General features: G+C 39.4%; 1 protein-coding gene and 1 long non-coding RNA gene across 3 annotated transcripts in view; both read right to left on the reverse strand.

Moving 5' to 3' along the window:
* The window catches only part of GUCY1A1 (guanylate cyclase 1 soluble subunit alpha 1), a 35,337-nt gene extending 30,708 nt beyond the window's left edge, over window positions 1–4,629 (reverse strand). The window contains exon 1 of one of the 2 annotated variants that reach the window (XM_061475923.1): window positions 4,468–4,629. The gene's annotated coding sequence lies outside the window, so the exon portion shown is untranslated. The remainder of the gene's footprint in view (window positions 1–4,467) is intronic. The other variant, XM_061475928.1, reaches the window with a different exon arrangement.
* LOC133280945 (uncharacterized) overlaps window positions 1–17,806 on the reverse strand; it is a 185,943-nt gene that overhangs the window by 136,702 nt on the left and 31,435 nt on the right. The gene's annotated exons all lie outside the window — the stretch shown is intronic.

Genomic DNA, 17,806 nt, shown 5'->3' on the forward strand with positions numbered 1-17,806 from the left:
CCCAGGGCACAGAAAAAGTGGTCCTGGCACTGAATCAGGGACAGCATAGCATTCCCTTCACGTTCAGGTAGATACAAATAATAGGAGGTACATACAGCAGGTCTCATGAAAAAAGTACCCTCTCAGAAATTATATGTACAGTCACAACTTGGTTATCATCTAGGGTTAGTGTGCTGCCTGTAAGAAATTAACCTAATGGTGCAGACTTGCACAAGAAAGCGGCTACTTCTAATAGCAGGGCACCATTCTCTTGGAACAGATACTTCTAGTATGAATATGAAAGAAGAAAATCAACTCACAATGCTAGGGCATTCAGTGCGCTTAAAAACCCTATCATATAATAGGAAATATGAATGAAAAATAAGTGGAAGTGTATATCACAAAAGACTATGCTCTGATAGGGCGAGAATGTCCCAAAGGCTGAAGGCCTGCGGAAGCCCTAAAGCTCAAATTCACCTAGTGTCTGAAGCAATGAACAGGACTTGGTGAGGTATAATGTCCTGGGTTCAGCAGTAGCAGTCATGTTTCTCCTTCGTGGTAGCTGGTGCAGTGCTGTGTTTTGACATAGGAAAGTGTACAGATTCCTGTGTCTCATTCCTGTGATGCTTTGGCTGAAGGGACGCAAGCTGGGAAGTTAGGGGGTCTGTGTTTTATACCAGCCTGCCCTATGGAAAGCAAGGATGGGCTAGCCCTCTACAGTGAAGTAGAATTAACCTGTAAAGAATGTATTTGTTCTGACTTAGGCCATGAAGCAGCAGAGCAACTGACAGCACTGAAACCTGCATTCCTATGAAAAGGGAGTAGATGTCAGCTTGCTCCGGACTCTGCATCTGCAAAAAGTAAGTGAGCATCCTGTGTGAGCTCTTATAAATGAGCAGCCAAAATGACAAAGAAGCATTAACACTAAGCTAAGAGTAGCATCACCTGAGCAGGACAACAAAACAATGGGAAGAAGGGCATATTACCAAACGAGTAGCAATCAATACCTGTGTTACAATTAAAATGCTTTGTTAGAGATATTAACATAGTCTATTCAATTGTTTCATAGCAGGTGGATATATAAGCAAAAAACTCATAAAAAATATCCCTTCTCTAGCAAATTTTGCTGCCTGTATTCAAAAATAGGTAAATAAAATTCTTTGTTTATGCCCTATCTAGAAACCCTGGTCAGAAGCCCAAGTCCATTTATGCACATGATCAAATTCTACAGGAATTTTAAAATTAAGTAGATACTAATATTCAGTCCAGAACAGTGATGCTTTCTTGATCAAAGACTTATGCCCTGAACACTGACTGAAAAATACAGTATCTGTTCAATGATAATCTCGAATCTTTGTTCTACCCGTCACACAAGACTTCCTGAATAAATCTCATATGCATTAGAGGCATATCTCAGATGCTCAAAACATGCTGAATAGAATATTTAATGTGACGTAAATGTGAGATTTGGCTTAATTTAAATTTCAAGTGCTAAAAATCTTAATTGCAACACTAAGCATCTAAATAAATGCAGTGAATTTTAATAAACATATAGACAATAAAGGTCTTTAAAAAGGAAATCGTACAAAATGTGCAAGGAATTCCAGCAAAGGAACTCTAATGGCAGCTCTCCACGGCTCAATTTTCATTTGCTAATAAAATGTGCAAGCTGAAACACAGTGATTTCTAAATATCATTACAACAAAATTTCTTATAACACATCCTGTAGTTTCCGATTAACTGTTTTAAAGACTTATTTTTACCTCTGTTGAACTCTTCTTAAATGAGTAAGTTTGTATAAAAAAAGGAAACTGGCTGCTTGTCTACAGAGTAGATGCAAAATGCATCCACTATCTTCCAATACATATTTCCTTGTTGATAATTTAGAATATTTTGTCAGTTTCCTTAGATTACTGAGGTGCTTTTTTTTAACAAAATTAAAATTTGTAACATCTCTTGGTTAACAATTCATTTCAGTTATAAGCAAAATAGCTGCACTTGCTACAAACTCGACTTCGACTTCCTGGATTGCTTATTTTGAGTCCCAGTATTTTTTTTAGATTTGCAAACATATGGCATTTATCTTCATAAAGGCTGTGGTATTTTATGTTGCATTATGTGACATCCCCGGTTTTTTGACTGCTACTGCTGTTTTGAGTATTATATTTTATTACAAACTCTTACTTATGTTTTGATTTCAGTATGGGATGTGTTTTGCAACAGCTTGTCATAGAATGGTTAAAGACAGGTTTCTTAAAGAAAGCATTAATCAGAATAAGATGCATACACAAGACTTCAGTACTTATTCTTATGGACACAACATTAAAGACCAACCTTGACTTCTCATTTTTAACAGTTCATCAAAAAATTAATTGAATAATATAAGTGAACACTCAGCAAGTGAACCAGTGAGAGAGGGGATGGTGAGCCATTTTATTGATAATGTCAAAAAAGGCTAAAAAACCCACTGCAGAACTAAATTCCTTACTTTCTCCTGCAGCATTTGCCTCATGATCTTGCACTCTCATGACTAGCAATAGCTGCAAGCTACAGAATTCCACTGGAAAAAATACAACCATGAGATCTCAAGATGTGATTTTCTTCTTTCTTCTTCCTTACATTTCCTGCCTGCTTTAAATCAGCATGATTTCAGCAATTGCTTTTCTCTTCTGAGAATTTGCAGTGTAGTCTTTTGTACCACCATTACGGTATTCCTCATGCTTTCTTACAGTCATCTAGTTCATTTAAGGTTCTTGCTATTGGCAAAGCAAAGCAAAGAGAACAGTCATCAGCACTGCAGAATGTATTGCCATATGTAGCACCCCAGAGCAACACAATCCAAGCAAGACACTTTGCTACTATAAGGAGAACTTCCCATGCTTGCATTTGTAACACATCAGCACACACTCTCTGGTTGCTTAAATGGCTTAACTTCTCTGAGTGAATAATTGTGTAAATGGTCTGTTACTGGAATCTCTTTCCAGCATGGGCTGGTACCACCTTTTGTTCCTAACCCTGGAAAAGCAGCAGACCCATTAATGTGATTGAAAGTGTATGCTGCCCTATGCCTACTTTCTGTAGTATGGAAACAAATCGTCTTAATCGTAACTACAAGAAAAGGGAGTGGCTCCATTGGGAGTCTTAGGAAAACCTGTAGGATTAGACCATTTCCAAATAAGTAAAACACTGTTCTATTCATAGAAAAGTAATTAAAGTCTACACTTGTTATGAAAACGTGCGCTGTTACATTTTTCTGTAACTCTGTATTCTGAGACTTCACAGTGGAAAATCTGACTGAATAAAAATGTCTTTTTTCCTTCTAGTATTTCAACTACCAGAACTCTTACCAGTTCTCTTTAGACTAACCCATATGCAGGCCAGTGTAACCTGCAGTCCAGTGAAAGTGCAGAACCCAAATCAAGCATTGCAGACAGTTAATTTCAGCGTAGTACTCATAGTTAGCAGTACTGAATCCTTGCTTAGGAATTTTTTCCGGTTAATTCATCCTTCGAACTTAGAAAGCCATCGCCCTATATACACAAAGTGACCAGCTCTGAAAACAGAGCCATTTTAGGAGGAGCATTAGATCGAACTTGAGAGAGCACATACAATGTGTAAAAGTACTCCTTTACAGCAGAAAGAAACTTTTCAAGTGTCTCATGTTTATACATAGAGATGATTTTATGCAAGGACTACTAGGCCTAGGCTAGTAACGGCCACTGAACTTCAGCCACAGAAACAACTCTTATCCACTCAGAAAAGGAATTAGAAGTGTAAAGTCCTGACAAAAACAGAAAGAATGGTGTAGCAATGAAAATCGACTGAAAACGTAAACTGCCAATCATAATGAATACAACACAGTCTAGGGTTTCATTTTTCCTTCCTAGAATAAAAAGAAATGAAATAACAAATGCAAAAATGCAGTTATTATTAAAATATCGAGTATGTGATTAAAGACCAGGTTTGTGTCTAATTCATGAAATGCAATGATACGAATTACTCTGAAAACCAGATAAGAAACCTTACCTAAATACAATGCAGTAACACTAGCTTGAATAGGTCTGAGTCGCTTGACGGGCAGCGGCAGTTAGCAAATTCTTAGAGAGCCTCACAATGCACAAAGGCAGACAAGCACCCCTCCTGGCTGGAGATCTCTGCGAGCTCCCAGACGGCTTCCAGCCCCAAATCGCGACATAACGCCGCTCAGGACCACATCTGGCTCAAGGCAAGGTGCACAGGGGGCTCGGGGCGCTGACAGGAGGGGGCCTCCGCGCCCCACTCCCAATCACGGGGCTCAGCCCCACACCGTGAGCCGGCCGAGAAAACCGGCCCCGGCCCTGCCCCGAGCTCCCCTCTCCCCGTGGGCACGGCCCGCCGCCCTGTCCCAGCGCTGTCCAGGGTCCCCGCCGCGCCGCCCCGCTCCGCTCCGCGCCCCGCTCCGCGCCCCGTCCGCGCCCCGTCCGCGCCCCGTCCGCGCCGCTCACTCACCATGTCGCGGGGGGTACCCGCGGCCGCGCAGCCCCGCGGAAGGGCTGTGTGAAGGGCAGCGCTGCCGATCCCTGCCACCGCAAAGGTGTATTTGGGGAGCGGGCGCGGCGCGGCGGCGGGGCCGCCCCGGCGGGCGGGAGGGGGCCCGGCGGGAGGGGCCTCCCTGCCGGCCCAATCAGGGCCGGGGCGGGCGGCCGCGGGCCGCGGCGGGGGTGGTGACGGCCCGGGGAGGGTTTGTCGCTGCCCCCCGGGCGCCCCGGGAGCGCGGCCCGGCCCCCAACAGCCGCGCTAGCGGAGCGCCGGCGGCACGGCGCGGGGCTGGCGCAGCGGTGGCTGTGCGCGGGGCTGCAGCGGGGCTTCGGAGGGCGCGTTTGAACCCGGCTTCGTGCAGCGCCGCACGGAGCTGGGTGTCGAGAAATGTCACTTGCGCAGTCAGGAGGTTCTGCCTGCGGCTCCCGCGCGGGTAGGAGCTGGTGGCTGCAGGGGTGGCAGGGCGTGGTGGTGGCTGCTGTGTTTTGCACACAAGCATCCTTCCGAACGCTCTTCAGTTTGAAAATCGTGTGCTAGCTTATTCGTTTCGTTTGCACTTCCCCTACCACTGCTTCGATGTACTCGTCGATGGTGATGACACTGTGCAGCCCATAATATATACGTTTTCATTCTAGCTTTGGATTGTGACTATTGAAACTAACAGCCAAGCGATGACAGAAAAGAAACAATACCTGTCCAGATAAGCACAGAAAAGAAGAATCATTCAAAATACCGGATAGCCAGGTTCAATTACAGATACAGATTCATGAAATAAATACAGATTCATGAAACGCTTTTTATAGAGTTGCCCAGGTCTGAAATTATAATCTTAATTCTTGCATGTCACCACTGAAACAGAATGACAACTCCACACTTCTTAAGTCTTCACAAATGCCATAGCGCATTTATAGCATTTTCATCGCGAAAATATCAAGACAGTTTTTGGAAGCCCAAGGTCAAAAATAGTTATTTTGTTGGAGATGGAAAACCAGCAGTGACTGACCTCATAGTAGTGTTAGTTGCCTTAATAAATCTCATGGAAACAAACAAGATCCACCAAGAAAAATGGCTTCTGTAAGCTGAAGGATAAGTTTGGAGGAGCAGCATACCTACACGGCAAGAGAAGAAGGGGTGTCATTTCTAGTAGCTCACTGCTGTACCTTAGCAAGCTAGTATGAGAGAGTTGAAATCAACCAAGCCAAAAGCAGCCCATCTCCAAATGGTTTTGAACAGAACAGTTTTACACAGAGTATCAAAGCTCAAGGTGCGAATGTTTTGTTGCTTCTTTGACTGTAAGAACTGAAAAACACTTTAACAAATGTGTCTGCTACGCACCATGCTTCCCTTACTGCAGTGTTAAAAGGAAAGAAACCTGTCAGCTGGAGTATGGAACTGATGAATTCCTTCAATCACCGGTTAGTCAGTTGAAAATAATCTGCCAAAGCCTATTTTATTGCCATTTCTGAAGTTATTGACAAGCGATGTGAAACTCAATTGAGTGCTAAATGGTCTAGGAGATTGTGTACCTTATAAAATTACTCTGTTAATGGATAATGTATCGATGCAGCCTGTTGCTTTCAGAAACAAAAGATTAGTCCCAAGGCAAGGTTTGGTCTTGCTGATGTTTGCCTTTACCTGCAAACCACCCTAATTCTTGCTGTTCTCTCTTTTCTTGCCTCAGGGAACCATCTTTTTTTTGTAAAAAAATAAAGTGGAACCAGCTTCTGAGCAATTGATATAAATAAATTCCATTACCAAGTTTCTGTTCCAAAAAGGAGTAAGAACTCCTATATCAGGGCGTACTATGCAGATTTAGATGTGCTGAACACTTCAGTGTAAACCTGCTGTGCCCAGTGTGGCAAATTGATGTTAAGCGAGAAAGGTGAATTTGGACATTTGGTAGGTAACTGGATCATCAGCACCCAGAGGTCTCTCACAGTTCTTGAAAAGCCATCATTCAATTGCTGTACATACTTGTAACGGCTTGCAAACTGGCACCAAGTAAAAACCAAAGAAAATGCTTATAGGTAAGCATTTGGAAGAATAAAGTAATATTTCAACTTCTATTAATTGAAACATTTATGTAAAGCAGTATTCATTTTACTTTAGTGATTGAAAATTTAGTTCTTGAAACAAAAATAGCTAAATTTCTTCCATAAAATCCTACAAATACCAAAAAGACCATGTTTCTATCAAGAAACACTTATGTCACACTTAAAAATGGCTGCATTTTCTTCAGCTTCTTTAAATTAAAGGTCTCTTTTTGACAGATAAAATAGAAAGATTATATTATATGTAACGCTCTGAGATATATGTATAATCAAATATAAGGGCATCATATTTCAGAGTATAATTAGCACTCTTAAACTGTCATTTACTGGCATCTGCTGTATTTAAATCAAGTTCTCAAAATCAGATGTCTTCAAAGAAGCACCTCTCAAATTTATCATCTCCCCCGTGGCAACTGAAATTTCTGAGAGTACAGAAAGCTGCAGCCCAAAGCTGTGGTGCTAGGCAGCTGATGGCTCAGCTTTGGTGGCTTCAGGCACCAGCAACACTATGGGACTGGAGATGCTGGCAGATCACAGAACTGCAGAAAGACTGAGGTTGGAAGGCATCTCTGGACGTCAACTAATCCAACCCTGCTGCTCAAAGCAGGGGCGACCGCAGTACGTTGTTCAGGGCAGTGGCTGGTCAAGTTTTTAGCAGATAACCTCTGTAGGCAATGTGCTGAGTGTTTGACAACCCTCACAGCAAAAAAAGTTTTTTCTTCTATTTAAATGGAATTTCCTGGTTTTGCCCACAGCCTCCGGTCTTTCCACAGGATGCCACTGAGAGCAGTCCAGCTCTGTATTCTTTTCTCTCCCATCAAATATTTATGCAAGTAGATAAGTCACCCAAAGCCTCCCCTTCTCTAGGCTGAACAGTCACAGCTGTCTGCACCTCTCGTCATATGTTAGGTGATGCTGTCCCTTAATCATCTTAGTAGCCCTTTGCTGGACTTACTGAATTGAATCCATGTCTCTCTTGTATTGGGGAACCCAGACCTAGACCTAGCACTCCAAGTGTGTTTCACCAGAGCTGAGTAGAAGGGAAGCATTATTCCCCTCCACCTGCTGACTGTGCTCATCCTAAAACAGGCCATATGCTGCTTATTGCAGCCCAGTTGATATTATTTGCATTTATCACCAACACTACAAATAGCATTGTCGCAACTGTGCAGTGCCCCAGTTCAGTTAGTAGTCCATTCGGCTGTAGTACTATGCTTATTTAGGTTTTCAGCTCTTGAATTTTATTTGCTCAATCAGAGTCCTTCTTGTGGTCTCCCTGGCTCAGTTCACCTCTAGCTGGTGAACCCAGGAGTGATGTGGCTATTCTTTTTTCAAGGTGAGGGCAAACTTAATCCTTGCCTTAACTGTAATGCTTGGCTTTGTAGATTTGACCCATTTTCATATTTTTTTTTCGGGTCATGTTTCTTGTTTGTTATTGTAATTTCTACTCCATTCTATGATGGTACATTTTCAGTATTGTTATTCAACGACATTTATTGGAGACTTACAGGAAGAACACATTAGCTTTTCATTCCAGTGCAGAGGCGGTGCACATGACATAGAAAGGTGACAGTCACCTGATCCATGGCACTAGTAATCAAATTAGGTTTTACAGAACAAAAAAAGACAATTTTTCCTGAAGGTTAAAGGAGAATTTGAAAACCTAAAAAAAACCCCAAAATTGTATCATGTATCTTTTCAAGAACCTTCTAAGATCAATCTAAGTGCCAAGGGTGTGCTGCCAACTGAGGAGTTAATTTAATTTTGCAGTATCTAAAATACAACTGTACTGAGGTTACATGTGGGTTTTGGATACCTCTGCCACCTGCTTAGTATCCTTTTATTGCTTCAACTGTTCTTGCTATAGGGAGTTGAAAACACCATAGAAAACATACTATCACTGATGTGCCTGAAGGCATCTACTGGACTTTCTATTAAAATTAGATAAAATTCAGAGGAGGCTTCAGTGACTTATCCACATCTAGCTTCATTTGTCCTTTTCTGGACAACGTAAAATCATCTCAGAAATTACTTGTTGTTAAGTCTTATAAATATTTTCCTCAATATTAAAATGCTTTCCCTTCACTCTCTTCCACAGAAGGACTCCTTTTCACATAGTACATGTCATATTCTTACAGCTTTGGGCAGTCAAACCTGAGTATTTGTCTACCTTTTCACCAAGGAAAGTTTTGTGCAGAGTTTCAAGTCTGCCTTGAAGAAGGGGTTTGTTTTGTTGAATGAATAAAAGCACAGGTTCCCCATTCTTTCACAGACTTCATGCCCATGCAAGCAAGCTGTCTGGGAACACAAGTTTTCTTAGGCTCAAAAGCATTTTTGTGGCTGCTGCAAGTTTTCTTGGTGAATTGCTGTTTCCTGAAGGGCAGGCTGGATTTGTTTTGTGTCCTCTGACAACATGTCTGTGTCTTGTGTAGACAAGACAATTTTGTGAAGTTCTTATGGTATCACCATGGAAAGTCACAGAAATATTACAAAGGTTCTAACAGCATCAGCAGATAAATAGGATTCTCAGCCTTCATCTTCACTGGAAGTTACAGGTAGCCAGATTTCCTGTGGAAACATCTTTCTGCCAGTTGGATTTGCTTTCTTGCCCAGTATTCTTTTTTTTCAGTTGGAAGATGGATATAATTCTTGTTTGTACTGATTGAATATTAGTACCTCTTTTTAGATAAGGAAGTAGTGCTACTTGGCCAGAGGATAAATTTATTTAATTTCTTAAGTCATATTTAGGAAACTCTCAACTTTAAATACAAGTTTCAGCTTGAGTAATTGAAAACTCTTTGCATCCTCCTCTAATTCTTATGGCATCCTTCCTGTTGCAAGTGAATTGTTATGAAATCTTTGTCATGTGTTCTACTAAACATCAGCTATGCCTATGCGGTGTGATCCCGAATAATATTTCAGCTCCCTGCTCTAGGTGCGTGCCCAGACAACAACCTAACTTTGTCTTGGATGAGCTCTGCAAATGCATTCATTTCCATTGTGCATTGAGGAAGCCCAGGCAGGCAGGAAAGCAGCTGCAGAGTGCTCCCAAAGAGAACACAGAGCCTAGGGAATTAGGAGTACAGGGAGTAAACACCATAAAGTGCCTTTAAGCTGCAACAAGTTTCAGCCTTTTTCACACTTTATCTTCAGGTTAGTTAACTGATTCCTCAAGGCACAGGAATTCAAGTTTACCAAACTTTTGGTATTTCTTCATATGCAAGAAACTTGATATAGATTTTATATAGATTAGATTATTCATCTATTCAATGCATTTGTTACAGTTGGGAAAGACACAGCTATACTAGACAGTGGTGGAAAACTTGTCCTGAGACAATTTCAAACCATTTTCCCTGCTATTTAACAGCCTTTTACTGATGCTGTATGCCAGTTATTATATAGAGAAAAAAAAAAGGAATTCTAAGCTACTCATTTTTGAGAAATGTTTATGTACTGTAGCCCACTGCTGTAATGCCACCCTTTTTCCGCAGTCTCCGAGTATCAGCTTAATTCAGCTGTTAAAATTATGTGGGAAATAAAAAAACCTGTGCACAAGTTGGCAATCACATCTGAGGTATTCTCCTCTTATCTGCCGTCTTAGTATTATTGAAAATAGGATGAAGTATTATTCTTTAGCATAACAGTAGTTCCCATTCAATATTTCAATCCTTGGTATTCTAAATTAGATGAAGTTGCATTACTACATCATTTTAAAGATTACTCATTCACTTTTTGTTAAGGAGATTCTGTTTTCATTGTGTCAAGTACAATGGGTTCCAGTAATTTCTTTACGTTTGGATGCTGTGAGAGTACAAACATATGCGAAGATCCAACTTCCTATACACATAAACTCTCAATTTTCTATAGATATAATTGCTCATGAAAACATTCTTGAGTGAATTCATGAAGCTTCTCTTTTGCAGACTGTTTTGCAAACATCTGGATCCATTACTGATTTTGTGGGAAACTGTCATGAACAGTTAAAGAGACTTTATTCCAGAAATCCTTTTTTGTCAAAAGAAAATGGAACACAGTACTGAATCATCACCACTGAGAACGCAGAGCATTATTTGCAAATTAAATTAGGTTAACTTCAGTTTTGCAAATGCTGGTTCGTATAGATAAGGATGTCTCTTTTATTCAAATTAACTACCATGGCAAATGCCTGCTGACCACACTGTAAGAAGGTAGGGTTTCTTGTTTTCAGTGTTTGTTCCAGGATCATTTTAGTTTGAAACCTCTTAGCTTGGTTTGCACAGAGTTAAAATGAATGGCAAAGGTATTATCATCAACAGAATCTAGCTCTCAGCAGTTGCTGCTGAAATCTGGAAATTTTGAATAGGCTTATCATGCTACTGATTGGAGTAGGTTTTCTAACTCATCAGAAAAAGCCTGCAAACACCCTCCCCCCTCTCCCCTGCCTCCCCCCCCCCCTTTAAACTGTGTTGTTTAATTTTAGTTAATGCAAATAAACACTGAGCTACGGTGACCTCATTAATCTCAATTTGTCTAGTCAAAGAAATCATGGCTAGGTAATGGAAACCTATCTCAAAATTCATATGGAGGAAAAAATAGTAATTCAGCCTTTTTTCAGGTTGTTCTTTTGGAGAAAAACAGAAAATAAAACAAAGAAGGAACATCCTTCTCACAGGACTTCTCATGTGGACTACTCACATGCAGGCGGTCTTATTTTTTTTCCTCTGGAAACTCAAGCAAATGGGAACTGCATTTTCAAGGAGTTTCCTGTTTTCCAGTTTTCCTTCTCCTGCCTGCCAGATCTTTCCTTTTTTCCCCCCTTCCACTTCCCTGCTCCCTGCACCCCTTCAATTCATCCATCCCCTTTTTTTCCTTTTTTATTTCCCAGCAATAGTGCGGGCTACTGTCCGGTAACTTTCCTCTTCTTTCATTGCTTCTTCCTTTTCATTTTCCTCATCTGGTAGGAATAACACATATATTAAAGCCAGACAGAAATGGAATGTCTTACAGAGAACTGAGAAAGGAACTGCCTCCTGTCGCTCTCTGCAGCAGCAGAGTACTTCCTATTAAACACCAGGAAAAAGTTATTCCAATAATCTTGGTGAAACTCAATGCATTGTGTCAGCTGAGCACTGATAGTGTAAGAATAACCACGTGTTAATTATTTCAAGACAGATGAAAGCATATTATCACAAAATGTTGATTTCTCCCCCCACCCCAATATATGTGCATCTTTCCCTCATTCTAAAACTTTCTGAAATATTTTTTAATACATCCCACACCTTGGTAGAAACCTTCTGTTTTATATTAGGCATGAACATCTGTCATTTTCCCTTTACCTCACACTTTATTAATCACAAAGAATTAGCTCTTTTCAGTGAACATTGTCCTATAATGAGCCTGACACTCCTTTTGTTCTATAGACCTTTCCATGGAATAAGTCTATGAGTAAATTCTTTGTCTAAAGTCAGTACAAAGTAACATTTATGCTCTCAGTTTTGAATAACTAAATATGATAATAAGACAACAAAAGAAGGAAACCTGAAATTGACTTCATATAATGACTAGAACCAGAATAAGAAAAAGAGAAAAGATGCCAAGTTCTGAAAAGCCTGAAGAAGTGCTACCTGGCAAAAGATAAAATTACAGGTAAGAAGAATAAAAAAAATGTGATTATTAATAAGAGAGCATCACTTGAATGATTTTATTTTTTTTGTCTCTGAATTTCAAATTTTATACACATTATCTGTTCTATGAACATTTCCACTGCTAGGTTACACCAAATGCCACTGCACCTGCTGCAAGACAGTTAATAGTAAAAATATGTCCCTGCACTTCCTTGGCTTGTAGTGTCCGAACTATTGCTCACAAAGTGAATGGGGAGAAATTCAAAAGCTTTGGAAGTATGTATGTTTGATATGAAAAAAGTCCTGAAATCTAGAGCTCTGTTTTAGAAGTTTTGCACAGCTGGAAAATGCATCCTCAAAATTGAAGTAAAACAAGTCCTTCAGCCATCAGACTAAAAGGCATGTTTCCTCAGATAAATATCATATGCACCTGTTAACCCCATCACTTCCCCTAGTACTCATTTAATATCATTAGGTTTAACGCGATTTCCTTGAGACAGCTCTTTAGGTGAAAAGTATGAAGAAAGTGATGTGAAAGTACATTTTATTATGTTTGTAATATTTTCAAATTATGTACTATGCAGTACCAACCAGGAAAATACAAAGCACATACATGGTCTTACAGACACATGTACCTATGTTTAGTTTCCTCCTGCACACCCAGATGCTGCCACCAGGACCACCCTGTGACATTTCTTGTAACAAAACCACAGCTCCTTTACTTTGAATCTGAATTTAAAACCCTTCATTTTAAAATCTATTTTTTAAGTGAAAACATGAAGGATGGAAAGACCTTCTATTAAGCATTCTGTAAGGATTTGTTCTGTTTACAGTGGGTTTAGGAGTATGGGTAGGTAAACAAGGCTTCAAAGTTGGCTAATCTTTCCCCTAAGGAAAGGAGCTATCACAGGCATCATCACCATGGACTAAGTTATATACAAAGCTATGGATCTTTTCAGTTAGCAAGGCACTATATAAATACCATTGCAGCTTAATTAGAATCATTTGTAGGTGGTATGTGAAAGCTTGTCATTTTATAAATGCTTTCCTAACCTCAGAAGTATATTTAGTTATCTTTCCTGATTAGGAAAAACATGAACGCACACCACAAAACAAACAATCAGAAGCCAAGGCAAAAATTAACAAAGCATTGATGAAGTTAAAGATAATTTTATGATCCTGGTCTGTCCTAGTCTCCTTCCATTTGTTTTTTTTTTTTCAGTGAAAAGACTTCTTAACAGACCTTTCCAGTAAATACCCAAATAAGGAAAAATGTTTCAGGATGAGGGAAAAAAGATTCAATAAGATTGTTTACCTGTCATTCTGTCTAAGAAAAAAATGATTAATTCAGTAAGCTTTAGAATGAAGAATTGCTTCACAGTTTCTGGATGTGGGGTTTCATCTATTTGGATAATGCAGATAGGAGCAGGAATTTTTTGGCTATAATTTAATTATTTTTTTCAGTTTTTAATATGTAATTTAACTTCAAATATAATTAAACCAGAAAAGTTTCATTTTATTCAACTCTAGAAATGCACATCTTGAATGCCATTTGCCTAAAAAAGAAAATAATTCTGCACTTTCTAAAAAAATTGTAGTTCTGATAAAGTGTGAGCTGCTGAAGCATATGAGAAGGGATAATGGGCAGGCAGCATACCGTGAACTGGGTGCTAACCTTTCCAAATGAGAAGCACTGACTTTACAAATCTACTGGTTTTCACTTCTTCTGAAATCTCCTCAAATAACTCCTTGATGAGTATAGATTTTTGTATCACAGACCACTAGTAATTTACAAAGTACAAAGCACTGTAACTTCCTGAAAGTCAATATATAGTCTAAAGGTTGCTTTAAATTATACTCAATACAAAACACCCTATTACAAAATTATAGGAATCAGGGAAGTGTCAGAACTGCCATATTGAAATTGTTTTTTACAGTTGGTCTGTGCTGACTGAGCACAAAATTTGCTCCTGTTGGTATACAGAGTGGCCACACCTTATGCTTAAATCTGGAGCTGGTGCTGTTAGAAAACATGTTTTTGTGTTGATGGGTCTTAATGCTAAAATAACTAATACCAAACCTGTTCTAGAATATGTTGAAAATTTTCATCCACTTCCTTTTTCACCATATATTCTATGCTTAATTTGTACCATCTTTAAGTACAAATTTTTAAGTTCTTTATAACTACTATGTGAGTTTTTCTAAGATGAGATTGAACTATGCAAATTTATAAGCCAGCCCTCTTGTGTGTGGTGGAAACCCATCTAGAATCAGATTATCATTTAAATACTAAATTCCAAATCCTTTCCTATATGCATAAAAAAACCTTTCAAAATCTGCTTTTGCTGTTCATATAGTGCATACTTCCAGTAGCCAGCTTTTTGTTCCTTTACTCAGCTGCACAGATAGGCAGTCCAGTTTCTGACCAAGTCCATGGTGAATGGATTTTTTGTAACTGCTTATAATTGTCAACTGATGAAAAAAAAACAACAAAACTGCTTGCTGCTTCAGAAATCAGCTGAAAAATTAAAAATTTACTGTAATTATTTTTTTTTCCTAGCAGCCACAGTTTTAGGACTGTCAAAACTAGAATGTTATTGCATTGCTTCCTTTCTTTTAACGCTGTCACAGAGCTCACAATAACAGATCTCAAGATGAGACAATTCATATGCGTAAGACATTCTAAGCAGAGGTCAGGTTTCCTCCATCTGCTTTAATTCTATTTCAGTTATGTTTCACCTCAATGTATAAACTGCTGCTATCCCACAGGTGGCTTTGTCATTTGTGATGCAAACCAGCCTCTTTAAATATCTGTCTAACGGTGCTAGAAGAACAGGTGATGGTGGCCTGTTGTAGAAACCCATATGCGGGAAACCCCTGAAACAGATTACAAAACCAGATTATGGTGTGCAGTTTTGTACTTACCTCTCTGTGAAGATGTCAGTCTGTAAAGCAGCAGCTGAAATGACTGACTTCAGCAGGAATCTCAAAGAATCTGACTGAATATCCTGCCATGAGTTCAAGCATGACACTGACTTATTCTTGCACAGAGTAATGTCAGTGGCTAGATGTTTTGGGACCAGAAGTCATAAAATAGCTTGACACTCAAGTGATACCACTTTAAAAAGTTACAGAGAGTTCTTCCTAGTTCTATTAACAAATAGCTTTCACATGGGTGAGTTGTTTAAACCAGACCTTCCCGTAAATTGCTTGTGCTGTTCCTCCAACCTACATCTGCACAGGCTTCTTCTCGTCTGTAGCTGCATCAGGTTTTTGTGGCAACAACACAGCAGTTGTTTCCATAGCAGATCAGCTTTAGAAAAGCATTCTTTGTATTTCAAGGCATCTTGTAATACAACTCAGTTGCTAGAAAGCGGGACTGGCCAACATCATTAAGTGAGCTGAATTTTTGCAAACCACGATGAAGTACTTTGAGAAGCCGCAGTATAGGCTGTATTTTTTGAGATCCTGGTCTATGAAAAATCTAGTGGTCTGCCTACATGTTTTGGTGGCAATATTTGTCTGCATTCAATAGGAAGTCTAGCTTTGGTTTGGAGAAGGTATTCCTTACTGTGATGATTAGAGGAATCCTTGCTGAAGGTTATGCAAAGTAAACTGTACATGTAGGAGACACTGACTAGTCTTGCCAAGCCATTTTTTGCTATAATCACTTCATTGTTTTATTTGGGTAAAAGACTGTTACCCTTCTCCATAGTTTCCTCTAAAAAAGTATACAAAACATCAGCACCAAATCGCATTGCACCACCATACAGCATATTCCATCTCAAGTTCCAGGTTATTTCATGTAATTTCTGTTTTCCAGAAGGTAATTTACTGTGTCCTACTCTCACATGCATAGACTTGGAGCAATGTTTACATTTCTTTTATGGATGAGAATGAATATGCTCATTGTAATGTTCATAATGAATGATTTTTTTTCTATGTAGAGTATTTCGTATGATTGAATGTGGTTTGCTTCATACAAGGGGTTGACAGACACTGAATAAAGCTATTAAACTTTCCTGTCCCTGGATGATATCAGAACAATGAATTTATTTGTTATTGCAAAGGAAATATTTTTAATTCTGCAGTCCTTAATGTAGATAGACCCTTGAGTTTATCATATAAAATGGTAATTACTTGAACCATATTTGAAGTACTTATGTTCATATTTCTCAGTACTTTGTTAAATAGACTGTATAAATGAAGTGCTTTGATAATTCCAATATGATGTGTAGGTGTGGATATTTACAACTATGGCACGGGCTGAGTCATGTCACAACTAAAGGCTAACCTTGGCTGATGAGCCTCAGATCATGGAAGACTGTAAAGCTCCAGTGCAGAAAAGTTCACCTGCTTTCCTGCCACCTACTTCTTTTAACAGGGAGGACATCTGAGCATTATTCATCAGTCAGCATAAACTGTATTACCATAATTATCTCAAGACCTCATCTGTATTCACTGCATCATACTCTGAGAGCCAGATGCTCTTAAGAAAGAAGTACACTTACAGAGTTGGTCTCATAATATACTCCTTTGGTCTGGATTAAATGTTTTTCCAATGTTTTTCTCATGGATTTTTGTTAAGAAAAAGACCCAACACGACAAAGACAGTTGTTCCATTTCTGCAGTTTCAGGTCGTTACTTATGAACTTTGCATCTGTTTTTCTGGCCTCAGCTCAAGTAACAAAAAGTGACAAAGGCTGTTTGATACCATTCGTGTTGTCTTGTGTTAGGCAGCTGTTCTGGGCATTGCAGGCACACAAAATACAGTGTATAGAGCATATCACTTTCATCTGACTTTTTGCAAAAATGAAATTTCTGGTAGATTAAGAGGGCTACTACTTATGGACTAATTTCATGCTTACCTACCATTACCATTACGTCCAAAAAAGACTGCCCTAAGGAACTGAAGAACAGAGTTCTTTTCACAGTACTGAAATGCTAGGCTCAAGGCTGGTTATGACAAATAGAAATAAGGCAAAGATGTAAGGCAACATATAGATTAAATATCTGCTCTCAGTATTTTATTTCTGGTGAATGCCATTCTTTACTGAATTCAGTATTTTTCTGGTGTAGAAATTTTAACTACTGAAATGAGAAGCATAGATTGACAGAGACCCAGCATCTGTTGTAGACGAAAGTAACTTGTATGCCCTGTTAGGCATGCAGCCAGTTCTGCAAGCTCATAGGCTGTCTGCTTTTTCTTGAAAGGGAAAGAATGCCTCTAGGGCTGCAATGTGGGAAACTCTCGACCTCATTGTAGTGTACCCTAAATAGTGAGCATCCATCCAAAGCCACTATTTGATTTCTTCCTTTCTTCTGTATTTAAATAGCTGGCAGGAGCTAAAGTTGACAGACAAAACAAATCTGTAACTGTTGGTGGTTTTCTGTGTCGATGAGCACAAAACACCCAATTGCGATCACCACAGATCTTTTATCATAGAAGCATAGAAGCATAGAATCATAGAATAGTTTGGGTTGCAAGGGACCTCAAAGGTCATCTAGTCCAACTCTCCTGCCATGAACACCTTCCACTAGACCAGGTTGCTCAGAGTCCTGTCTAACTTGGCCTTATTATATGCTTTCCTTATAAAGACCATTTGCTAAACAAAAGCTTGATGCTTTCTCTCCCTTTGCTCCCAATACCTTCCT

Source organism: Pezoporus flaviventris, unplaced genomic scaffold, assembly GCF_033815535.1.
Source record: "Pezoporus flaviventris isolate CSIRO_AGI_PZ_B2104156 unplaced genomic scaffold, CSIRO_AGI_Pfla_v1 ptg000002l, whole genome shotgun sequence".
Lineage (NCBI taxonomy): Eukaryota > Metazoa > Chordata > Aves > Psittaciformes > Psittacidae > Pezoporus > Pezoporus flaviventris.